This window comes from Nannospalax galili, unplaced genomic scaffold (genome assembly GCF_000622305.1).
Source record: "Nannospalax galili isolate Female #2095 unplaced genomic scaffold, S.galili_v1.0 scaffold71, whole genome shotgun sequence".
NCBI classification, from domain to species: Eukaryota; Metazoa; Chordata; class Mammalia; order Rodentia; family Spalacidae; genus Nannospalax; species Nannospalax galili.
Window position 1 is genome coordinate 381,858 of NW_008330319.1, and position 26,861 is coordinate 408,718.

The window sequence follows — 26,861 nt, forward strand, 5'->3', positions numbered from 1 at the left end:
CACATACTCTCTCTTACACACATACATACTCATACATACACAATAGGTGTGTGTGTGAGAGAGAGAGAGAGAGAGAGAGAGAGAGAAGCAATGACATTTCAAATATGTCATCTCCTCTCTAAGTCAGTAGGTCTCTAAAGACAAATCCCAATTTTCAGTTTCTTCCTTGGAAAGTAAAAAGAAGAACGTACGTCAAAGTCTTTTGTTCTGAGAGGCTGCCTGAGCAACCCCTTCTGTATCACAGACTTCATGGTGCTCATGCCTAGGGGCTACAGAGAACAAAAATGAACTCAATAGCTTGCAGCAGTGCCAGAGAACTTGAAATGACAGACAGAAAGCAGCACAGCCTGCTCCCAGCTCTTCGGGGAGCTTCCTGAGACACTGGTGTCCGGCTTACCTCACACGGGTTTCTGGCGATAACCACTGTACCTCGTTGGCCTGAGACAGCAGGGAACAAGAGTTTAACGGTATGTACTTTAGCACTATAGAACTTGTAATACTGTGGACTGACACTAGAGGGAAAAAGAGATTACAAACTGAAGAATAAGCGACAAATCTTTCTGATTGGTAGGCTACGCGTTAAGCACTGGGAAAAAAGGCACCCTAGAAAAACCTTGAGGGGTCCCAGAATCTTCACTGAGGATGGCAGGGAAAGCTCTTTCCATACACAAATCTAGAGTATAAAGACAGGTAGATGGGTGTTTTTCAAATGCGTAACTCCAAATACAAAGGTACACGGCACACAAAGAAATGGGAAAACGTGGCTCAATCACGGGAACAAATAAATCTCCAAAAACTGACTTTAAAGCAATGCGGTTAAATTACTGCATTCAAAATAACCACAGTGCAGGCATTCAATCAACTCTATGAAAAAGTAAGAAACGGAATGAAAGTATCCCCTCTTGTTAGAAAGTTCTTGAAATAACTAAACAGAAATGTTAAAGCTGAGGAGCACAACAGAATTAAACATTCTACAAGAGGAGTTCAGAAGTAACTTCACTGACTGGAACGGACCAATAAACACAAAGATGGATTGATGATATTACTCATCCAGAGTTATAATAATATGAAGTATCCCAAAAAAGTGAAGCAAGCCTAAGGATATTGGAGCACACCACCAAGTAGACCAATTTGTGCATTTATGGGTGTTTAGGAGACAGAAGGATGAGACTATTGCTGCGTACTAAGGTGCTTGCTTGCTATATGCTGGTTCAATTCCCAGTGCTGTAAAAAGAACTAGGAGAGAAAGAAGACAGAGAGGAAGATGGGGAGGGGGAAGAGGAGAGAGAAAGGAAGAAATAGGAAGAGAGGGAGAGAAGAAGAGAGACACATATGTAAAGATTATCTTAAGAAATAACAGTTAAAGTTTCTCAAACCTGTAGAAGGAAATGGATATCCAGGCTCAAGCAGTCTAAAGGACCTTAGCTAAATTTAATCCGAAGAAGTGCACATTAAAAGAAATTATAATCAAGTGAGAACTCAAAGATAGATTTGGGAAGCAGTAAGATAAATGTGACTTATCACACACAAGAGAAACACTGTAAGATTATTAAAGGATTTCTTAGTGCAAACTTCACTGGGTAGAAGAATGCAGGATGATATATTCAAATGTTCACCAAAATAATGCCAATGGTATTCATAGTGCTGGAAGGTGTTATTCATGCTACCAGAAGGAAAAAAATACTCACCCAGCTGTGAATCCTGTTAACTACAAAATCAACTGGTCTGGAAAGATATGCCCACTAGTGCAATAGGGGCACAAATATTGTGGGAGTCACCAACCACTCTCTAATTGGATTTAAGTTCTGCTTCATGGAATGGAGCCCATACCTGACATTGATATTAGGCTTAGGACCCTGAGGCTAGACAGGTCACAGGACACAGGGGAGAGCCTAATACTCATTTTCTACTAAATAGTTATCTATTAAACTACTCCTAATAACTTATGTTATACCCACAGATTAATGCATCTCTCAACTCTCACCAGAGAAGTTTCGTTACGCAGCAGTTGGTGATTAACACAGAAACCCACAACTGGCCAACACGCAGAGAACAAGATGCTGCAGAGTGCTAATCCCTAAATAGGACACATATCAAATTTCTGCCTCCCAAGGCTCAGGGATCATTGAAGAACGGGGACAGAAAGACTGTAAGAACCAGAGGTGGTGAATGACCCCAATGAAATAGTTTTCCAGACAACTGGTCAGTTACTCATATAAACTCACAGCAGTGTTAATAGCATGCCCAAGACCCATTCAAGTTCAAACCAGACAAAAATCCCAGCAAAGACATTGGGAAATGAATAAGAAACCCCACGCAACCTAAGGAACTTTTGGCAAGTGGTGGCTGCTGGGAGGGGGAGAGACAGTGTCTTTTAAGAGTATGACTCCTGGTAGGCTAATCAGGCTCCAGTGGATGGACCCACACTGAAGGACATTTGGGGACACAAATTAGTCTCTATAGGCCTTATTATATATACAACAGAGTAGATTAAATTGGGCTGGGTACAATAAGAGGAGGGGATCTAAATATCAAATTATATTGTATGAAAATTACAAAAATTCAAGTCAATAGATATAAATTAATTAATTAAAAGGAAAAAATGCCAAACAAGAATGCTATGTCAGTCACAAAACAAAAGCAGGAATACTTGCCCAGATGAACAAAAACTGAGGGAGATGGTCATCACTAGACTTCCTTTATCAGAAAGAGAGTCTTTCAAGTTGAATTCAAAAGATGCCAGACAGCCACATAAAAGCATATGAAAGTAGAGAGCAGAGATGCAAAGGTAATATGTAGTCAAATAGACAATACTATAACCTCATATCGATGGTTTCTACAGTGCTATTATGTCATTAGAAATAAAACAAATTTTAAATAATGATAGCTCTAAAAATACAATATGTGGCGTTAATGACATGTAGGGATAAAGGGTTGAGGCTGCAGCCAGTGCTACAATATTTGCATATTACACACATCACCTGGGCTCAATCCAAACTACCCCCAAATAATACAGAAAAAAATAAAGTGAAAGGTTTTAGATATTATTGAAGATAAATTGTTGCTTAAAGTCGATTATTATAAATATAACCCATTTTACGCAAATACCATGGTAAACATAAAGACAATACTGTAAGATATGCAAAGAAAGTAAGAAAGAAATCAAACAAGTCACTGCACAATAAAACACCAAAACAGGAGGAGAGAAAAAGAGGGGTTCAAAAAGCTATCAGACAGATGAAAACAACTAATAAAAGGTACTCAAAAGTATTTCTCTATAAATAATTATTTTAAATGTACATGGATTAAATTCCCTGGTCATAAGACATAGAATGTCTAACTGGATTTTTAAAAACAAGGTCCAACTATAAGCTGTCTACAAGAGAGTCTCTTCAGATTTAAAGACATACATAGTAAAAGCATAGAAAAGGATGTTTCTTACAAATAATATAAAAATGGAGAAAAGAATGCTATTCTCATACCAGAAAAAGACTACATAAAAAAGAGACAAAGATAGACATCATATAGTGATCAAAGCAGTCAATTCACCAGAATTATGCAGTTAAAAGATCCAAATATGTGAAGCAGACATTGACAGAAATAAAGGGACAAATACCTAGGAACACAGTGGTAGTTAGATTACAATACCCTACTTTCAATAAGGGATAAAACATCCAGAAAGAAGGCAATAAGAAAACAGTAGAATGAACAGAATACATAAACAAGATGACCAAATAGGCATATAAAGAATCTTCTACCCAGCAGCAGAGAACTTGCCCTTCTGAAGTATAATGGGACATTCTACAGTAGAGATAAAATATTAGGGCACAAAAAAGCTTTAATAAAATTAACAAAATTTAAATCATACCGAGTATCACTTCCAACCCTAACAAAGTGAAACTAAAACTCGGGGAAATTGTCAAATATGTGGAAATTAAATAGCATACTCTTCTATAGCCAATGGGTAAAAGAAGAAATCAAAGATAAATTGAAAATAACTTGAGACTAGTGAAGGCACCAAAATTTACATTATTCAGCAAAGTCGTTCCACAGTGGAATTTCATGACAACAAATTGACAAACTAAAAAATAAGAATAAGCTACTGCCAAATTTAGCAGAAGAATAATAAAAACAAGCAGTATTAACTAAAATGGAGAATAGGAAAAATAGAAGAAAAAAGGGAGTGCAGAGTGTACGTCCCTGTTTAGGGTTCCTATATTAAACTTCACCCACCCACAGCTCAGGGACCAGTGCGGAAGAGGGTGTACAAAGATTGTAAGGTCGGGGTTGGTCCATGAACATAAGGGAAAAGAGGCTTTCAGGCCACTGGAAGCTTGCACGTGTGAACTTGCGGCAATGGTGTCAGTGAACACAAGACCCACGTCAACTTAGTCCAACAAAGGCCCAGAGTGGAGTGAGAGAAATGGACAGCAAGCAGGCCCTAGTCTGGGAACTGATGGAGACTGATTACTGCTGGGTGAGGAAGAGTAGACCTTGCTTACAAACCCTAGATAGGCTGACTAGACTCCAGTGGATGAACTTGCACTGAAGGACATCTGGGTACAAATACTTGACTGGATAGGACTTAACACACATAGCAGAATGCATGAGGTTGGATGAGGGGGTGGGAGGGTGGAGAGGCATGGATGGTGGAAGGGGTTTAAATTTGATGAAGAATTGTTGTATGAAAGGTACAAAGCTCAATAATTTTTTTTAAAAAAAGAATTGGGATTTTTTTGAAAAAGGTCAACAAAAAAATTACAAACCTTTAGACTGATCAGAAAGTTGGGAGGGGGAATCAGAGAAAATATCAACTAAAAAAGAAAGCAATTATAAAATCAATATGAACAATTATAAGCTATCAAATTTAGTATCCTAGAGGACATAGATACTTGCATAAACGTGTAATTAACCAAGACAGAATCAGAAAGAAATAAAACATCTGGGGCGAGAACGATACCTCACTGAGGGAGGGCTTACCTACCATTTCTAAGCAAGTCTAAGGCCCTGGCTTCAATCTCCAACACATTAAAAAAAAGAAAAAGAAAAACAGAAAACAACAACAAAAACAGTGATTGTGATGCTGGGCATAATGTGCCCACTTGGAAGCCCAACGCTAGGGAAGTGAAGGCAGGAGGATCAGGAGCTCAAGGTCATTCTCTGCTGCACAGCAAGTGTGAGACCAGCCTGGGCCCCAGGAGACCCTGTCTCAAATTAACAAAAACAAATGAAAGCAACTAAGAAGACCGAAACAGGAATAAAAGTCTCCAACAAGAAAAGCTCAGGACCAAATGGCTTCACTGCAGAATTCTAATAAACATTTTAGAAAGAACTAACACTAATCTTCCTCAAATTCTTATTTCCAGGCTCGTTTTATGAGGCTAATGTTGCCTTGATACCAAAGACAGAAAAAAAAGTATTAACCAATAATAACTTTAATATATATAGATACAAAAACATCAACAAAAATATTACCAAACTGAATTAGCAATATATTGAAAGAATCGTATACTATGCTGAAATCTTTTCCTTAAAATCAGGAACAAGGAAAAGATGTCCACCCTCAAAACTTCTATTCAGTAGCATTGGACATTCTAGACAGAGAGATTAAGAGAAGTAAATGGGGCAATCAAATCAGAAAAGAAGTGAAATTCTCTCTAGTCACAAAGATATAATTGCATATATAGAAAACCAGAGACTTCACCCTCTAAAGCAGTTGTCAGAATAAATAAATTCAGTAAATTTACAAGATACAGCATCAACATCCAAAAATCAATTCCATTTCACACAATTGTCTTAAAAGGAAAACTAATAAAATAATCACACATATAATATCAAAAATAATACGACATTTAGAAATATTTAACTCATTGAATGACTTACAATGGAAATTACAAAACATTGCTAGAAGAAGTTATCTCATGTGTCTAGGTTGAAAGACAATATCATTAAAGTTCCTCTATTACTCAAAGAGAGTCAATGACGTCCCTATCAAACCTCCAGTGCTGCCTATTTTACAAAAATTCCAAGTAAAAACACTCCTAAAATTCAGGAGGAAATTTGAAGGGCCCTGGACAACCAAAAATACTCTTGTGAAGAACAAAGCTAAAGTCTTCACATCTCTTGACTTCACATATTACAAGCTGCAGTAATCATAAAGTATGATTTAAGATATGCATGTAGCCAGAACAGAATAGAGAACACAGAAATAACCCACACATAGATGATCAGAGAATCTTCTACGAAAGTTCTGACACTATGCCACTGGGAAATAATTTCTTTTATGTGCATGCAAATGAATGAAAATGGGCCTAACCTCACGGTATATACAAAAATCAATTCAAATCACCTTAAAACTTAAACGTAAGACCTGAAATTATGTACATCCTTTAAGAAACGCAAAGGGGAAATCCCACTCCATTGTTTCTGGCGATGTTTCCATGGCTACGGCAATAGCAGCACAGAAAACGGTAATAAACAAGTGGGACCACATCGAATTCTGAAGTCTGCAGAGCAAAGGAGGTATTCCACAGAGTGAAGACAGCCTCGAAAATGGGAACATACACTTGCCAACTGTCCTTCTGCTAAGAGTTTAATATTAAAACGTATAGGACATTCCTTCAACTCAATAACAAGCTAAATAACCTAACTGAAAATTAATCAGCAGTATCAGATGGCTTTCCAAAGAATGCACACAAATAACCCACAGATATGAGAAGATGGTGGACCTCAGTCACCGCCAGGAATATGCACATGAAATGACAGTTGCCACTTCATACCTGAAAGTAACAGTGCTGACAAGGATACAGAATTGGATGCTTATCTGTTGTGGCACCCTGAAAAAGGGTATGGAGAGCCCTCAAAAATATAAAACTAGGCTATCATCATATCCAGAAATCTCACTTTAAATATTATAAAAAAATAAGCATATTTGCACTCCCCTCTTAAACACATCACATGCACAGTACTCAGAAGGCTGCGGCAGCTAAGTGTCAACTGATGAATGAGTGGGAAAAGGCAACACAGTAGGCTAGTGTGGGATCATACTTGTAATCTCAGTACTTGAAGGGCTGAGGCAGGGGACTTGCCAGGACTCTGAGGCTAGAGTAGGCTACACAGTGAGTTCCAGACCTGTTTAAACTACAGAATAAGGCCCTGACTCAAGGAATCAAAAAGAGAAATGAAAGAAAATATGGTATAGATATGTACAGTGGAATAGTATTTAAATGACGAACCTTGGAAACACTATGATAAGTAAAATAAGCCAGTCATGAACAATTACTGATTATTCCACTTATATGAGGTATCCAAAGCAGCTAACTTTTAGAGATGTCAGGGGATAGAGGGAAAATTGGGAAACTGATGTCAATGAACATCAAGGTTCAGTCATGAAGGTGGAAAGGTCCCAGAACTCTACTACACAACGATGTATGTATAGCTAACAATACCAGGCACCCCAAAATTAAGGTGCTTTTATATTATATATTCTTTGCCATGATTAAAAATTGACTTAAACCATGTTAAATATAAATAGCAACTACACTCTAAAGAAAGGTTTTATCTAGATACAGACAGTCTAGCTCAGAGCTTCTTAAACCTCCCACTTAAAACCTCTCTTCATTTGAGAACTTTTTACATGACCCTCGATTTATAGGGATTAAAAATAGATATCCATTTACTGATGATAATAAATGAATATATTTTAAGACAATTATTTTGTGTGCATATAATTTTACCATTTATTAAAGACTAGCATAAACTTACTAGTGAGATAGGTATGTTTGTTTATTTTTACATAAATAATTGAATCTAACTGATCATTTGATACTTGCAGGACATGGAGCATCTTTAGTGTTTTTCAGAGTTGATCAATATTTTGAATTTATAATAATGCTGAGAATGCTATTCTGCATAAATGCATAATACAAAATGTTTAGGACCATTTTTATTCCCTTATCTCAAGCCAAAATTCACTGAATGATTTTTTTTAAGATACTTGAGTTAGGGACTCAATTTTTAAAATCAAATGTTCTAAAGCAATATAATCCAAAGATGTATTAATTTGATTTCTATGCTGAGTGATCATGGGAGGATAGTATATAAAAGTCTTTTTTTTAATTTTAATTGTTTTATTTTATGTGTATGCATGTATTGCCTGCATGTAGGTAAGTGCACCCATGTCCTGAAATGCCCGCGGAGCTCAGAAGAGGCTGTCAGATCCCCTGGGACTGGAGTTACAGACAGTTGTTAGCTGCCATATGGGTGCTGGGATTCGAACCCAGGTCTTCTGCAAGAACAACCAGTGTTCTTAACCGCTAAGCCATCTCTCCTGCACCAAAAGTCTTTCTTTTTCATCACTGAACTCTGATGTTTCTATGAGAGCAGTGAAAAGTGCTACAATTCATAGCATACAACAGTCTCAAGTGTGAGCCAGGGTATTCAGACAGCATTCCTTGGCACAGTACGTGTGAGAGAAAGCACAGTGCAGCAGTGTATGTGTGTTAGAGTTCCAAACTCAGGCCACAGTGAAGTCGCATGATACAGCACAGGTGCTCACTGCCAGAAGCGCCTCACATTCTTTATATGTCTGATTACGAATTAATTTTTGGCTGTGGCACATTTAGAAACCTTTCACTGGTACCACATTTTTGAGCACCCCCCACACACACACTCAGTGATGCAAACCCCTATGAGGTCACGAGCCCCAGGTTAAGATGCTGGGGGTCTAAGTCATCTAATCCCATGGTTCTGAGACTTAATTTAACTGTGGACTCGTTCTTAATTTGTAAGATTCCTATAAAACCAATATGGAAATCATATAAACAGAACGGCTTGTGTTGAGATGACTCTTTTAGGTCCAGAGACCAGACAACACATGCTAAGCTGCTGATCCCCAGGCACCCCGGGTGTAATCCAAAAGCATTTCATAGATTAATAAACTTAGGTTCTGGATAGAATGTGCCCTCATACTGGCGGCCTGAGGTGAGAAACGCATGACTCTGGCTAGGTCCCAAATCTCCTGGGTCTCACCATCTTCCTTCTGCTTCCTGTGACTAAGTTAGAAAACACCTAGCTAACCATAAAGGAGATGAAGAGACAGGAGATGGGCCATGGGGGAATATTTAAGACTAATCACCATGCAACGCACATTTCCAACTTCAATAGTTTTTAAATGTCTATTTGTTTCTGTTATAGAAACGACAGCCATTCATTAAAAGAACTTTTGAAATTGCGTAAAAGCAGAAAAAGAAGAAAAATGTATAATCCCACCAATTATGTACACAACCATTAACATGTGAATGTTTTCTGTCTTTTAATGACTAGATTGCTGGGTTTTCCCTGAACTGTGTTCATTCTGTGTGTTCAATTTTGCATCCCGCTTTTTTTTCACACTGTTACAGCATAAGCATTTTCCATTTGTAAACAACATTTTCTTTCATGGCTGCACAATATGCTTTGATGTGGTGGTACTGCATGGAACTTTTTTCTCATTTTTTTCACCACTTCGAGTAATGTTAAAATGAACATATATTTGTATACATAGTAGTTGAACCACATCTATAGCAATGTACCAAAGTAGGAATTATGGAGTCAGAGAATGTTGTCTTTTCATACATAGCATCAAATCACTTTGATATTTTATTTATGCACAATGTTTAAATAAATGGTTTAAAATTCTGGAAATAGTAAGAAATAGAGATAAAAATAATATTTACCAGCATTCCCCCAAGGCCTGGAGGCAGACAACTACTAGGTATTCTGTTACATTCTTCATCATTATTTTAGAAATATATACATTAAATTTATTTATATATTATTACTAAACTGAGATCATTCTCTGCGAGTCTATAATATTTTGACTCTTAACAGAATCATTGTAAGTACAGAATCATTTGTAAAGCATTATAATACTTTAGGCAGGTGTGGTGGTACACGTCTTTAATTTCAGTCCTCAGGAGGCAGAAGCAGCCAGATCTGTGAGATTGAGGTCAGCCTGATCCACGTAGTGACTACCAGGCAGGCTTGGAGTAGGGGCATCCTGTCTAATAATAATAATAATAAATACTTTAGGGGCTGAGAAGATGTCTCTGTGGGTAAAGTGCTTATCACACAAGAATGAGGATTTGTGTTCAGATCCCCAGCACCCATATAAAATACTGTAACCTCAGTATTAGAGGGGCAGAGACACACAGATCCCAGGATCTTATAGGCTGGTCAGAAACATCAAGCTCCAAGTTCAGTGAGTGACCATGTCTCAAAAAACGAGGTGAAGAGAAGTTGAGGAAAACACACCAGATATTTTCTGATCTCCGCATGCGTGTCACTGGCAAGCTCATCTGCGTGCACACACACATACAACACACATGCATACACAAAGAATAATAATGTCAATAATATTTGAAAATCAAATCTATTTATTAATCATGTCATCCAAGCAATAGAACCAAACTCACCGCATTCCCCCCGCAAGCCCCGCCATGCAGCACACTCACACCTCCAACCCAAATTAGAGAGCGGTTACAGGCAAGACCACTGCAGTAGGACAACTTGCAAGCAGTCAGAGGGGTTGTAGTTCTTGTGGACCTGAGTTGACATGAGCAGTTGCAACATTTTTCTAATTTAACAGTGCTGCAGATCTTGCCTCAGAGTGCTACTCCAGTACAGCAGCCACGAGGGACAGCTGTGGACTCTGAATCTTGGCTTTCTGTTTCTCATCAGACTTGTACAAAAGCAGAGTGATTAAAACAGAAACTTTGACATCTGACTGCCCCATGTTCAAGTCCTGACTCTGCCCCCTATGTCTGTGTGACTTGAACTAATTTACTTCGCCTCTCTACATCAGTCTCCTCATCTGCACAGTTAAATGATAACGGTAGCTACCACATGTGCTGGGGTTATGAGGCAACAACACACGAAGTACTGAGCATCGTCTCATAGCAGGTGTTCAGTCAACAGGTGCTGTCACTATTGTTTTGAGGATAACAATCTTCAGCTCTCACTGTCTCTTTTCCTGTTGCTCTATTTACAGAAAACGCTTTTTTGACTGGAAATTATCAAAGCAGTCATTTTTCCCATCACTCTGTATTACTGGGAGAAAACACTTGAGATGAACTAATTAAAGGAGGAAAGGTGTTCTCCGGCTCATGGGTTTAAAGCCCCAGTCACTCTGCTGTGTTGCTGTGGGGCTGTGGTGAGAAAAATATCACCGCTGGGAACCAGTGGTCGGGGATGCTGCTCATCTCATGATGGCCATAAAGCAAAGGAGAGGGGAAGGGGCTGGGGTCAAAATATTGTTCCTTGGTGCATGTTTCCAAGAAATTAATCCTTTCAAGTTCACCTTCCAATAGCCCATCAAGTTATGAACCCACCAGTTGACTGATCATGTATTTGTGATGCTAAGGACAGAACTCAGAGCCTCACGACATGCTAGACAAGTGGTCTGCCCAGTGAGCCACAACATCAATTCTGATAAATTAACTTTCTGAGAAGGTCAGAGACTTCACAATGCACACTTTCCCAAACCTGCAATTCTTGACATTCGCCACTGAAGTCCAAGTGTCAACAGAGGAGCCTCAGGGACATTTCCATGCAAACAGTCAGTCACTAAGACAATGAATACAGTAAATCTCAATGGTATAGTCATCTTATCAAAAAGGTTTTTAGCTCAAAACAGTGAAATTTATTAGCTATTTTAATAAATAACTTTATTTCAGCACTTAAAATTCCCAGGAGCTCTACATCTGCTTCAAGCTTCACACACCTGCAAAATATTATTATTGCCATTTTACAAAAGTCCGAACTAACATAGTTTAAGAAAATTGACAAAGAAAACAGACGTTGAAGGCCCAGAGTTTGAAGTCAAACTTATCGTGCTACAAGCTGTAAGGCCCATCTACTAGGCCAGAAGGTCATCAATCTTTTTCTGTAAAAGGTCGGAGCGCGCGCGCGTGTGCGCGCGCACACACACACACACACACACACACACACTCTGAGCCCTCGAACTTATAGAAAACAGTTGTTTATGTGTAGATGCATATACAGAGTAGGAGAACCATGAGAAAGTGTGACTCTAAAGGCACATGAGACCTTTTCCAGGCCTATGGTGTCTCCAGTCTCCCCCTAGGGTTTATTCTGTTACTCTTTTGACCCCTTGCTCTCACAGCCTCTCTTGACATCAGCCTTTGTCTGTCACACTTCCTACCAACCCTCAAGCCAGACTTCACTGTTATCTCTTAGGGAAATGCAAGCAAACCACCCCTTCCACCACCCCACATGAAGGAACCCCTTTCTGTTGTCTCTTAGCTCCCTGTATTTTTCCAGCATGGCCTGGCTGTTTGCCTGCTCCAAGGACAAGTGTGTTGATTATAATTGGACTGCATAGTGATGAGCACAGTGTACCGAGCGTAAGGGAAGCTCAGTGAATATGGGAGGATGACCAAGAGAGAGGGAGGAAAGCAGCAAAGCAACTGCAAATACAAGCTCTGAATGGGATGTCGAGTGGGGGACAAAGGAGTGGAGAAGCCTATATCTGTCCTTAGGAGAGAAGAAGGAGGAACCCCCCCCCCCACCAAACAGATGAGATTCTGGCCTCTTGAGAACTGGCCATGCATGATCCCTGTGAAAGTGGCAGCCCCTTGTGCTGGGACAGTGAAGAAAAACCAGAAACATAAATCTTGAGTCCCAAGCCTCAGGTAACAGGTACCAAGACCCAAATCATTTACTTCATGCCACCAGTGAAATGCAGAAACAGGGTAACTGCTCAAAAATCAATGTGGCTTCTTTTTAAAATTCCATAGTGATTAAAAGAATCAAAAATAAAGAGGAACAGGGAAGGAAGCTATTCTAAAAACCTTCCAGCTCCCTACCAGATTCTCCATTTTAAAACTTTTATTTTCTTTATTTATTATTTTTATTTGATGCGTATTAATGTATTGCCTGCATAATTTGCACCCATGTCGTGCAATGCTGATGGAAGTTAGAAGAGGACATCAGACCCCCTGGAACTGCAGTTATGAACAGTTGTTAGCCACTGTGTGAATGCTGGGAATTGAAGCCAGATCCTCTGCAAGAGCAGTCAGTGCTCTTAGCTGCTGAGTCACCTCTGCAGCCCCAGATTCTTCATTTTAAAGAAACGATGGGAGGGTTTTTTTTTTTTTCCAAAGAACTTTTTTTTTGAGACAGGATCTTCCTGTTACCCCAGCTGGCATAGAACTCAATATGTAGAGCAGGCTGGCCCCAGTCTCACAGAATTCCACCTGTCTCTGCCATCCAAGTGCTGAGGTTAAATGCATGTGTCACCACACCTCGCTATCCAAAATACTTTTGAAACAGTTTAATCATCACATACCATTTATGCTTTGGACTTGAGTTAGGTGGATTTTGTCTTCTTTTTCTTGATCAGATTCTCTATGGGAGAGCTATTTTGAGAGAAAATCATCTAGAATAGAAACTTTTCACTCCACTACTACCCTTTACTCCCTCCCACCCTTTATCCAAATCCTCCTCCTCTCCACAGGTGCAACATCCCAGAAATACACTTGCACACAACAGAAACATGACTATATGGGTTTAGATTCATTTCCCTTCAGTCTACTAGGTGAACTTTAACATTTACTATGAAAGGTGCCCATCGCTGGACAACTTGAGATTCAAGAAATGTTCATCATTGCTCTTCTTGCCCTGTCTGCCTCCCACCCCTGTGGTTTGTGAAGAACAGAAATCCCCCTGGACCTAGTAGGTAGATTCTGTTTGAATGAAGTGTGCAGCCTCCTGCCACGTTTGTTCCAGGAGTGGGTAAGCCAGGAGACTTCTGTAGCTCTGGGCGGCCCTATGACACACTATCCCGCTCTCCCAGCTGATGGCTCCCCCTCAGCCCTGCTTTCCAGATTGGTTCTTTGCTTGTTGTCAGCCTTCAGGCTCTCACTCTCCATGAGGCAGCTCTCAGGAGAACAATGTCCTGACACCCTTACTCCAAGCCAGGATAGTTCTGTAAGGGCACCCCAGCTTCCAGGTTCCCAGTAGGATTTGCTGGGTCTTTGTTAGGACCAACTGATTTCTGACTCCATCCCTTACTCAATCTGCCTCCCTTCACTCCCCTGCAGGTGTTGATCCTGTTAGCCATCCCAATAATCTACTTTGAAAGTCTCATTCAAGTCTCAGTTTCTTTCCTAGGATTCTGCCTGGGACACTGGTCTCAGTTTTTCTGTCTGCAACATAGAAGCTATACAGATGGTCTCCATTTCTGTCTATAAATATGAGTAAAGTAAGATGGTTCAACTTCCACTGGCCAGTATGTGATGCACTTGGTGTGGCAGTCACAGCTGGCCAGAGATGCAAGTGCTTCTGGGTACAATCCAGTTACGGAACTCAGGACGTAGCTCTTCAAGCACTAGGAAACCATCAGTGCAGCAACAAACGGTCACTGGTAACTGCAGTCCTGGGTTGGAGCTATTAACTTGGTCCATGACTCTAAGTAATCCTGGATGCTGGGCTGCAGTTTCTTAATGTGCTAAATAAGAGGCTTTGTCTTGTTCCTTCCCTTCTTTAAAGGGACTTACGTGATCTCTGTTTTCAAAAAAAATCATTCATTTTTTTTGGAAAATCATTCTCTCACTCATCACCATGAACCAAAAGCATTCATTAGGTTCCTAATTATTCATAACTTCACACAGCGCCCTCTGCGGGCCTTGTTCTTGGAAAGCCTGTAGTGTAACCCAGTGTTCCAGAGAAAAGCTTCCAGGCTAGACAAGAAGCATAGACATCCCATCCCTCCCAAGAGAGGACAGTTCAGCTGAGAGATATCCGCCACCACGTTCCTGGGAAGATGTCTGAATGGACAGTGTACTGCAGAAACCATCTGCATCCAAAGGAGTCCCATCCACCAAAGAGACACTGGCTTCTGCCTAAGGCTCTCTAGGAATCAGAGAATAACTAGAAGGAAACAAAGCCAACCAGGCTGAGTGCCTACTAAATGCCCATCCAGTATCTTTGTCCTTTCACATGGGTAAAGTCCAAGTGTATAGATAAAGGCTACATAACAAGAAACAGTAAAAGGCAGGAGAAACCTTCCTTTGAGTTGTTGGCTAGGGTGGTCCAAAAGACCCCACAAATTATATAGGCTGTTACCATAGCCCTTGATTGCCTCATAGAACTTGAAGGTAAGACCCTACTGCCGAAGAGAGAACATACTTCAGATCCAGGATTTGGAGCGATGAACCTGGAACTGACCTGGAAGCCACTTCCCCTGAAGGCTAGCTCTCATAGCTTTGGAGGGCACTATGAAGGTGCCAAGGGAAACCATCAATCAGTGACCCAACACCAGCTTCAAGACCAAATAACCACATCAATGGCTGACACAGCATATGACATTGGTGCAGTAGTGGCACCTTTATCTTGGGGGCCCACTCGATGGAAGGAAACTCAAGTGTGGCACTGTAAATATAACCTAATACACATGGCTGGAGTGGTCATAGATCTTAGAGAAAACCCCAAGCCTGCCACATGCCTAGATGTGACATAGTAATTTCTTACTATGTGCAAAATATGTATCCTTCTATTTATAGGCAAATATCCCAGTCACCACTCATCAAAGAAACTTCTTTTGCACCAGACAGAGACTATTACCATGTAACACAGACATTGTCTACAAAGTGCCCAGGTCTAAGTGACACATCTACAATGTAACATCGATACCTAAGGCTCACAGAACATAGAACAGGGGTAAAGAGGTCACTAATGAATATCTCAACTCTCATTAATGAAGTTCCCTCATGCAACAGAGGACCAGGAACACAAAAGGTCACAAACGGCCAAAGCATAGAGATTAAGAGTCTGCAGAATGCTGGTCTTTGGACAGGACTCCTATATTAAACTTCACCCACCCAGGGCTCGGGAACCATTGTGAAAGAGAGAGTGGAAAGATTGTAAGAGCCAGGGAAGAGATGCTGGACCATATGGAGATAGAGTCCTACAAGCTTCTGGGACCCTGCTCCTATGAATCTACAGCAATGGTGTCAGTGTACACAAGTCCCATGCAAACTCAAGCAGACAAAAACCCAGCATAGAACTGGGGCTGGGGAAATGACCACAGACCCCAGTCTTAGCTGAAGAAATATTGGTATCTGAATACTGCTAAGTGAGGAAGAGCTGATCTTCCTAAAGCAAGGGACTCTAGATAAGCTGACTAGACATCAGTAGATGAACTTGCACTGAGGAATGTCTGGGGAGACTAGCTTGACACAATAGACCTTAACACAAATGACAGAATGTATGAATTCCAGGGGAGGGGAAGGCTATAGGAGGGTGCCAGTGGGGACGGGGGGGTGTAAAGATGATAAAGGTTGACTGAGATGTTCTGTATGAAATACACAAAAATTAAAATAACAATTTTTTTTTAAAAAAACGAAAAAAATCTAATGCTTACAAGACTTAAGTATTGGTGAACTGCATTGATTTTTCTAGCTATTTTTGCCACCTATTAATAAAGGACTTTGACCTAACAAAATAAAAAAGTTCATTTAATTCGAACAGCACTCCCTGCAAATCAGCCAGAGCCATCCCCATTTTATAGTCAACGCTAGAGAGGACATGTGACAACCCAGAGTCTTACATCATGTATGTGCAAGAGTCAAAGCTGCATTCCTGGTTCTATCACACTGCAGAGCTCATGCTCATTCCTGTGTGTGCTTCCTCAGTGAGAGCTGTGAAGCACCTGGAAGGCAGGCCACTGTGTCTTCCCCCTTGGATTCCTGAGGACCTGGCATGGTGTCAATCACCTGTTACCAAACACACATTTATAACATAATTACTTAAGATCACAGCTTCTCGGCATGGCATTTCTGCCAGGTTATCACATAATCAGCCTTCCTATTCCCCCCCAAACTTCTCTTAAAATGTTCAGTCTTCAGAGAACACAAAATAAAAAAGACATAGCTTATCTTTCCAAAATTATACTGTGAGTGCAATCAGTTGGCCCCTTTGGAATATAACATCTGGCCAGCAAGTCTCAGCTGACAACTTGCACCACATAATTCCACCTATGCCAGTGAGCTAGGACCCAAATGATCATCCCTAGACCCCAGTATGCTTTGGAAAGAAGATGGTTTAAATACCTCCTTCTTAGCATTTTGAATCATGCCCACAGAAACCATCCTAAGGATATTTGATCATTCAATGAGACTCAATGAGGCCAATGTATGTGCTGCTGCCTCCAAAGTTATCATGCTTAATAAAACATGCTTTATAAACCCCATGAAGGCCGTAATTAAATTTATAAGCAACCTTCCTCACAACTTTAACAAAAGATGTCTGACTGGCTGAGTGTGTGTGTGTGTGTGTGTGTGTGTGTGTGTGTGTGTGTGTGCGTGCGTGTGTGCGTGTATGTGTGTGTGTGACTGTGAGTGTGTGTGTGAGTGAGTGTGTGTGTTGTGAGTGCATATGTGTATGTGTTTTAAAGTCCTGTTCCATAAGGATTATGGCTCCCCCGCTGTTTGGAAAAGATCATTTCACTTGTAACACTAATAACTTGAGCAGGGGAGAAGCTGGCCTGGTGAATGGAATGCACTTCACTGCACATCTTGGCTCAGCTAGAAATCGGAAACAGATGGTCCTTGCGGCTGGTTTCCCACTCGAGCCCGCTCACTGCCAGCCTGTGGTCTTCAGTGGGCTGCTGGCAGTCTGTGACTTGAACATAGTAGGACGTGGCAAAAGAAATCAAATCTTTTCCAATGAGCGGCAAGTTATAATGAAATTTGACAGATCTGACATTCTATACCTAACATCTAGTTAGAATATATTAACCTTTTAGTTTTCTTAAGCGCCTTGCATAGAAGTTGTGAATATACTTATTAGAAGCTTGTGTTGGGTGCGTTTTCTCTTTTCTTTTTTCATTTAACAAGGGGCAGAGGGTTTAGCCCAATCTTGGGTGGCAGCTGGCTAACAGAAAATGCGGAGAGATTAAAAGTCAAGGAATTTCTAAATAGAAATGAGGTGCAAGAACTGCCACTAAGCAGGAAATTCTTTGCAGGATGTGGTGGGTGGGTTCCTGCTGAAAAAATTATCAATATTTTTCTGAAGAAAAAGAGTCCACATGTTTGCACACACACATGCACTTACAGCCAAAAACTATGACCAGTGTCTGAGCACCAAAGCGGGACGGGGCTGTCTGGACCCCGGCATTTTCTTCTTTTCTGCCCGTTTCAGGCTGTGGCATTCAGAGCTGCCATACAGAGAGGAAATCATGCCAGGTGACTTCCTGGGACGCCAGTTTATTTAAGTCATGACACTACCCAGTAAAAATGTCTACCTGTACAGAGGAATTTGCCATTTTTGATTTTGAAAAAAGAAAAGAAAAAAGAAGAAAAAAAAATTAACCATCTCTCCCAAAGGACTGGACATTTTGCGGGCTTCAGAGGAGTTAGTCTTTTTATGTTGGCTTTTCGTCCTGTGTCAAAGCTCATGGGAGCACACCAATTACAAGGCAATGTCCTGAACACCATTTTAGGGTTTTCTACCAGATTACAGTTAAAGGAAAGACCTGGGTATTAACAGTAGATAAATCTCTCTTCAACACAGGTTTCCTTTTCTTCTTTATCTTAGATGCCCATTTACCCCAAACTGAACTGTTCTGTAGCCTCAGCAACAGGGTGACTTTCTAATTTCAGCATTTCTGAGACCTAGGAGATTCAAAGCCATATATATTTGCTAAGCCCAACATCCAAATGTACAAAAGAAATATAAAATATCTACTTTGTTGGACTAGGAAAAGCACAAGATTGGGGTTTTTTTATAAAGCAAATGTAGGCTGAATCTTTGCTTAAAACAAACAAAAAAAAAGATCCTGTTTGTAGTACAGGTTAGCCTTGAACTTACAATTCTCTTGCCTCGGCCTCCTAGAATTCCAAGTATACATCACTGGACCAGTTACCATGATGATCTTTGAATTTGGTTAACATGTATCTTTGGTAACGTAAGACTCGTATCTTTCGAAATCTAACCTGAAAATTGAAAATAATAGCCACCTTCCTAGGACTTTTACACAGGTGTTATGGTATGTCATAATTAAAAGCACCTTGAATGGTGCCTGGCATTTAGCAGGTACTAAATCTTACCATTTTTTTCCCTTTCAATGGTTTAGGAGGCAGTACCAGAAGCAAAAGACTGGACTCAACTCCTAAGTTTGGATCCTCCTATCTCTAACTCAAGGACCCTAAATAAGATGCTTCAGCTCCCATCACCTGTTTCCTGTTTGTAAAATGGGATCAATAATAGCCCCTACCTCCTAGGAACCTACCTGGAGAAAAGTGCTTAGAGATCTTGGAACCTCACCTGTCAGGAGGAAGCGCTGGATAAACACTAGCTGTTGTCACATGCTGCATTCAGAATCACATCGCTCTTCTAGCGTTTCACGTTTCCAAGAGTCCTGGAAACAAAGCTTGGAAGGATGGAGAAAAAAATTTAATTGCCTGCGTTACAGAAATGCCTTTTAATGGATGAATAAATGAATAAAAGACATATGTTCATCAAAGACAGGTAATAACATAGCCAGTCGACCTGGAGTACCAGTGGATGCCCTAGATAAGGAAGGCAGCAGGAAGTCAAAGGAGCTGAGCTTCCTGTGCAGTGGAACTCTGACCAGGGCTGCTAACCTACAGAGTAAACGATCTACTAAAAGGGAGAAAAGCATAGGAAAATATGGAGGAAATCTGTGAGACTGGGAGGATGCAATTGGATCTCCCATTGACCAGAGTCCGTCCTTACTTAGTATCTTGATCTAACCATTAGGGAGCTCCGACTATTTTCCCAGCCTTTGTAGCTCCCCAGGTAAGTAAGACACAGTCCTGTCTTCAAGAAGCTCAAAGTGTGGATGGAAAGACAGACTAGAAGACTCATGGTTTCAGAAGTGGGGGCTGCAGTGGAACAATACACAGGTTGTTATGGGGAAACAGACAGGACATAATAACCCCACCTCATAGCATAGGCCCAGAGGAGGCAAAAGAGACCTTCTCTCAACATGGGAACAAACACCAAGCAATGGTAACAACACAGCACTCCCTGCATATCGGGGAGTATGCGCTTCGTGCATATTTTTCCTTATAACTATATATATATAAATACATACACATACACAGGTCAAATAAATGTTATTGTTGTTGTTTTCCTGATTACTATAGGACACAGAATCAGAGAGGTTAAGTAACCTGGGAGAGGTCCCACAGTCAGTAACTCCCAAAGCGGGGTTTGAGATTTCAGAAACAATGCTCTCAACCATTCACACTTAGGAAAACCATTACTGTCCCATCTCATATTGCCTTTGAGCAGCACAGAACCAGAACCAAAAGCTCTCGTTACTGCACACCTGTTGGCAGCAGTCTTGGAGGCCTGGATCCAAAGGCACTGGAGGGAAGGCCTAGATGCAAATCCTGCACACTCTGGGCTGGAGTTCTTGCTGCACTAAGGGGTGTTTTACTTAGGGAGCTTTGGCCAGTATGGACAGAGGAGGGCTAGAAAGTGACCAGCCTACAGCTTCCTGTGCTATGTCCGCATCCCATCTTCATCTGGACATTTTTCGGTTCCCAGACTTCATGGCTAGAGGAGTCCTACCTATTGTTGCACATGTTCAAGGAAGTAAGAAAGTCCAGATCCTGTGGGAATGCTACCTTTGCTTAGATCTATTCGTGTGCACCAGGAAGAAGTGTTCAAATGACAAGAGTTAAATTCAAAACATGTAGCCGCTTTCTGTTACATTTTATTTCTAACTAAAGGCAAACCATTTAGATGTTTGTTTCCAAAAAGGCATCTGTCAGCAATCAAAGAGGGGGAAATACATAAAGCAAATGCAATTGTTTGGAGTAGCATTTCCTGGATCATGTTAAATGCTTGAATTCCTCCCCATTATGCTCACCAAATAATTTTATTTCCCACAATAATTGCAATATTTAACATGTTTTATTTAATCTTGTTTTAAGGCTATTAGCAATGGGCCACAGTGCGAAAAGACTGATTGCTATATGGGGAAGAGCAGCTAGTATCAGCCTTTTAATCAATAATGACAAAGTTAAATGTATCTAATAGTTCTGGATTTAAAACACTATTAGCCAAAAATATCTACTACTATGCTACCTCCTGCAAAACCCTCCCCAGAAGTCATCATTCACAAAATGAAATCTGGACTTCAGTTTTGCCTGTGTCCCATTCATTCATGAATAACTGACAAAGCATAAAATGTTCTGAGTCTCCGAAACACAGCAGCTTGGACAAGAAACACCTCCAACTTCAGAGGCTGCTAATAGACACGCTTAGATGTGGAAACACCGCGGCCTCACCAATGCAAGGTGTCTGTGTGTCTTTATGCTAAAGTAAAAGCTCAGAGCCTAAAGCAAGAAACTTAGACAAGTAGGAATGGGTAGGATGAAGTAGGAGGTTGATTCATGGACAGAATGCTGCCTCTTTTTCTGTTTCTTTGGGGGGCCAAGTTGCTACTTTATATATTATATAGAATTTTAAAATTCTTTCCTTGTCTTTCTCCAGATAGTGATTTCCAGGACACTGCAGTTACACAGGGCTGTGAGGGTTCTGGCAGGGAAGCTCAGGGTGTGTTTCTAGAAGAAGGAGCACATGTGTCCTTGAGTGGACACTGAAGCCAACCTGGCCTTTGCTGTGCAACTCCAGACTCTTCAAAGAGAGCCAAGATCAAGGACATGCAAGTAGCATAAAGAGGCTTTGGAAGAGTGAGAACAATTCTCTGATGCTCATGGTATTAGAAGAAATCCCATTATAACAGGAGATGAGAAAGAAAAATGTCCAGTTTCTATACCTACAGTTCACTCCTAAATGCAGCCCATGAGCCATGCTTGAAGTGAGAAAACACATGATGCAACTCATTAAAATTTGCTTTACTGAAATTATTTTGGTCAAAAGAGCTATCTGCTATATTACCGTGATACTAAATACTTAAAATGATCCCTATTACTATTAAGGAAAGGATCAGAAATAAGAGCACAAAAGGCCACTAAATTTAACCTCTTTGCAACCTGAAATATGACCTGGAAAAAGGTTATCTAAACATAAGTTCAATTTAAAACATGCTTTGAAAAAAAAAAATCCATTGGCAAGTTGGGCTGTTGATGTACAACTTTTTAAATAATCACAGTATGAACACTGTGAGAAATGGTGATCGCTTCTCCCATCCTCTGAGTGTCCACATTGCATGCAGGCCTCTGGGTACAGAACTGCAAAGTGTCTCTGATCATGGGGATCCCAGGATCACCTATATTCAGAAAAAGTCCGGATGCGTTTGGAGTGATGCTCTGGGAAAGGTGTGTCTGCTGCTCCTGCAAGACTCCACTTGAAGGAATGCAATCAAACAAATGTGAGAGATTCTGTCTGGTTCCCTTTCCCCATAAGTACTGAATAAACGGCTTGAAATTCAGCAGAGGTCTAGAATTTTTCTCGCTTAAAAAAAATTCATTTTTGTAGTACTTCTTATTGGTAGGCCATGTTATTGTGTTTTTATGCAAAAATGTGTAGTTTAAAATCCCTATAAAAATTGCCAGACTATAGTAAGGAGAGCTGGAATGTTTTTCCTCATTAAAGAGACAATCGTGTCAAGTTTACCCCTAATCGTGTGAAAATGAATTGATAATGACTGCTTATTTTATTTATGAAGAGATGTCCAAAATTAATTTTTAACGGCATCAAAAATATAGATAATATGACTAGACTACGTAGCATATCAGCAATGTATTTATTTGCTCACATGAAAACACACAACCAAATACAATACCAACTGAACCAGAAATCAAGGGGCTTGAATACCGGCATCTTGCATTTAGGTTCCTTCAGAATCAAATTCATTAATGAATTAGTTAAAAAAAAAGATACAGAAAGAGAAATATTTTCCCCTGGAATTTTTTTTCTCCTTGGAAAACCTGTTCAGCTACCCTCAGATTTAGTTTTAGACTTTGTGCTTTGCTTCCAACCGAGTATGTGTAACACAGCAAAACTGAACCAAACACTTTCTGAAATGCACAGCTCACCGTTCTTGAGAAAAGTGGCTGTGAAAAACAGATACTGAATCAGACTTAAAGTCTGGGTGGTTGTGGGGGTAGGAGGGGAAAAAAAAGCCCCAAACATTGCATGATAGTCTCTAAGCAGTTCCATCTGTCAGGGAGAAATTTTAGGCTAATAGCCTGTGGCGATCTCCCTCGCAGTCCACTACCTGCCTTTGTCCTATTAAATCTCTTTATTCTCCTTAAAAAAAAAAAAAAAAAAAAAAAAAAAAAAGAGGGGGGGATTGGTTGTTGGAAGGAAAGGAAAAACCTTGCAGACCAAAATCATCTGAGTGATGAAGCCCTAATTCTAACCACCTCCCTTTGATGTGAGGCAGTGGGCTCTTGTTTTAAAGGAGAGAAGACAGTGCTTGCAGCAGAAGACTTTTTCATCTCCCCCTCACCTTGCCACCGGGTCTGAGAGAGATTGGTTCATTGTCAAGGAGATTTTTTTTACCCATGATTCCATATGGTATGGACTGGACTACATGTTGCCCCACATGCCACTGCAAATGTTTTCTCAATTAGGTGTCTTATCTCCCGTGAGTTAGCATCAGATGAAGCTTGCTGACAGCGTCATGGCAGGAAAAGCTTCCGACGGCTCCATCAAATGGCAACTCTGCTACGACATCTCGGCCAGAACGTGGTGGATGGTGAGTTGGCAGCCGGGACTGCCTTTTTTTTTCTTCCTTCCCCCCCCCTTTTCTACTTTCCCTCCCTCTTTGACAAAATGTCCCAGACCTCACATTCATCAAACTCACATTTGATTTTTTTCACACTCTTCAGTGAGGCAGGCTCACTGCTTCTTGCCACCTCCCTCTCTCTGCCACTCTGCAACTTGAGTTCCAGCAACGCTTGCCCCTGTTTCCATGGGACAGTGTTTGACGTTTTCTATATTTCAAAAAAATTTTTGAGAGTATCAGAAGTTTCAAGGTGGAATTATGTATTTTAGCCATGCTGGTGTGAAGCTGGGAACCTAGGAGCTGTTTGTCCTGCCCCTCGGGTTTCGTCCCCTCTCTCTGGCTTCACATCCCCTTTACTTTTGTTTTCAGGAACTATGGGGTGCATGGTTTTCCTTGGCTGTGCTATTTTCTGAGGGCGCATGTTGGGCACTGGGGGGAAGCAAGCCCTGAGTGAATCCTGTCCTGCCCTAGGAATTGGATGTGGCGGAAGTCACCTGTGAGAGTTTCCATTCCCCACCTCCCATCAGGGGATGGTAGGTCCCACATCTAACTTTTCCACATTTGTTTATGTCAGAGCAGGTCTTGCACCTTTTAGAACCTCCAATTCCCAGTTGAAAGATCCATACACCCTTTCTTTTGGTTACTCTGGGTCAGAGTAAAGTTTTAAGAAACTTCTAACTTGAAGCTGCAGAATGAGTTAACTCACATGTCACGGTCAACCAGGCCAGACAACCTTTGACTTCTGAGATCTATAAGGGTAGAGTGAATTGGAAGGATGCACAATAGCTCACTGTCCTGTGAGGAAGAGTCCTCAAGTCATTACTGTCCTCGTTAGGGTGGTGTCCGTTAAGGATTAATTCATTAGCACTGCATTTCTAGTTTTCCGTAATTATTATTCTTGCAGCAAGCGTGAATTCTTCCAGGGGGTGAAAAAAGTTTGCTGCCAGGACAATGAACGTATTATCCGTTCCTAACTGGACCGTGAACCTCAGCTCATTTCACATAGATATCAGTTTAAGAAAAAGAGAGAGTGTGCGTGATGTTGAAGGGGAGACTGGCGAATGGAATTACAAAACAGGCCATGGTTCACTGTACGAGCTACAGAAAGAACACTTTCCCTTCTTGGACCAATGGTGGTATCATTTTGGCAAGATGTAGGAATTCGGAGGACTGAGAGACTATTAAAAGTGAACTACCGCAGGATTCTATTCGGCTGCTGCTTGGGATTCAGTATGTCCCTTCCAAGGACTTGAGTAAAAGTGGTTGTGGGTATGTGTGTACATGTATGTTTTATCTTGTGATTTCTTAACTAGACAGCACAAGCTTTACCAGTGGTTGCAGGACAGTGTTACTTGCAGCTTTTGGCTAATGAGACTTGCAATAATCTATCCATTATGATCCTGAACTTTTATTCAAGGCATTTATTTTCCCATTAGACTTTCTGCCAGCAAGAACAAGGTTTGCTTGTTTGCGATGATGCTGACTATTGCTTAGACTTACACAGCTTGTTAAGCACTGCAAATGAATATACTGATTGGTTTGGCTATTATTTTCTAGGCTAAGTTGTAAGCTTTAAAAAAAACTGTATGCTGATGTCATGTTCTGGGTAAAACATTATATTTCAAGAGGTCCTAGATTTTACAGACTGTTACTTTTTATGGCAAATTGTGTCATCTCTTTTATTTCTGTCAAAGGTCACCAAAGGCTTCTTTTTCTTTTAATTTGGAAAACTGTAATTTCTTTTCTGTAAAGTTTACTTGGAAGTCGCTTTGTATTTAAAATTATTTTACAGATGTTTTACCGCAGGGAATATAACATCTAAAAGTGGCAGAAACATTTAGCAATGCATTTGACTAAAAATAAACAAGGCTGAAAGCTCACGCACTGCTGTTTAGGCTGCGTCCTGCAAGAAGTTTCTCTCAACTTCAATGCTTCTGGATTTTTGCTTTGAATAAGGGATGAGAAACCAGAGTGCTCTTTAAAGAAGTTAGAGAAGTTTCCATAGGGAATAAACCGATTGTTTTAGTTACCTTAAAGTAACTGTACGCTGCAGGATTTTAAATCTACCTGTTACAAATAATTCTGATGTAAATTTGCCATTATCAATGGTAAATTGAGGAAAGGGTTTAATGAAGGGAGAATCGACTAATTAAAAGAATATAAATTTCACATTTTCTTTTAAACCTCTTTCCCTGAACAGCAGCAGCCCCCCTCCCCCTTCGATATCCCCATATCACTAATCCAAACAATTTTTCCCAACTGGAAAAATAAACTTCTCTTGGCTGATATGGTTCTTCAAGCAAAGGACAGTACAAGATCTGAATTTCACATTAAAGGCAAATAAAGCTTTAAAATTACCTCCTGTGTCATCTGGCTGCACAGACTCCGGGCTCATAGTGGGAACCTCCGGCTTGGTCCTCCCAGCATACAAAGGCAACTCAGTGAATGCCCCTCCGCCCGTGGAGACTCGGCCTCAGCTGCCAGGACCAGGATATGCAATTTTGCTTTTTAATGAATCGTAAACAATTTGTATGGCAAATGACTTTGTTTGTTTTAGTTTGGGGGCATATGTTGGGCCAGGTTGTGGAGGGTCATTACCTATTCCAGAATTTAGGTGTGAATGGACAGAGCCCTGGATCATTTTTTTTTTAATTTTCTAAATAATAAAGACACACTAGGATGAAAGAACTGGTTAATAAAAGACTAAGAATAACAACCCCTCTCCTCTTTCTTTCCCTCCCTGCCCCCCATAACTACTCTGGCTTACAGTGTGGTTTAGGGTGCCTTCTAATAACTAACTGGACATGAACTGAATAAATTAATCTTCATTCTTTTTAAGTATAAGTTTTAGCTTTAAAAGACTACTTTCATTTAAGAAGCAGTTATTTTATAAAGTACATACTGAGAAGGTGCATCTTTGGCTATCACTTTTTAGGGTTAAAGTTAATGTTGTCTTGAGGGACATGAATACAAGAAATCTTAAAAAATGTATTTTTATATCAAAATGGAGCAGAAAAGGGCTCTGGACATCCCAAAGTCTAATGAAAACTTTTATTCAAACCCACGGGGTTGTAAACAACCTGGAAGTTAGCAAGCAACCAGGTTCAAACGTGCACGTTTTAACAGTAAT

General features: G+C 40.4%; 1 long non-coding RNA gene across 1 annotated transcript in view; it reads right to left on the reverse strand.

The window, feature by feature from the left end:
- LOC103743199 overlaps positions 1-26,168 on the reverse strand; it is a 41,537-nt gene extending 15,369 nt beyond the window's left edge. The window contains exon 1 of the long non-coding RNA XR_607658.2: positions 26,090-26,168. This is a non-coding gene — a long non-coding RNA (uncharacterized LOC103743199). The remainder of the gene's footprint in view (positions 1-26,089) is intronic.
- Positions 26,169-26,861: the final 693 nt, after the last annotated feature.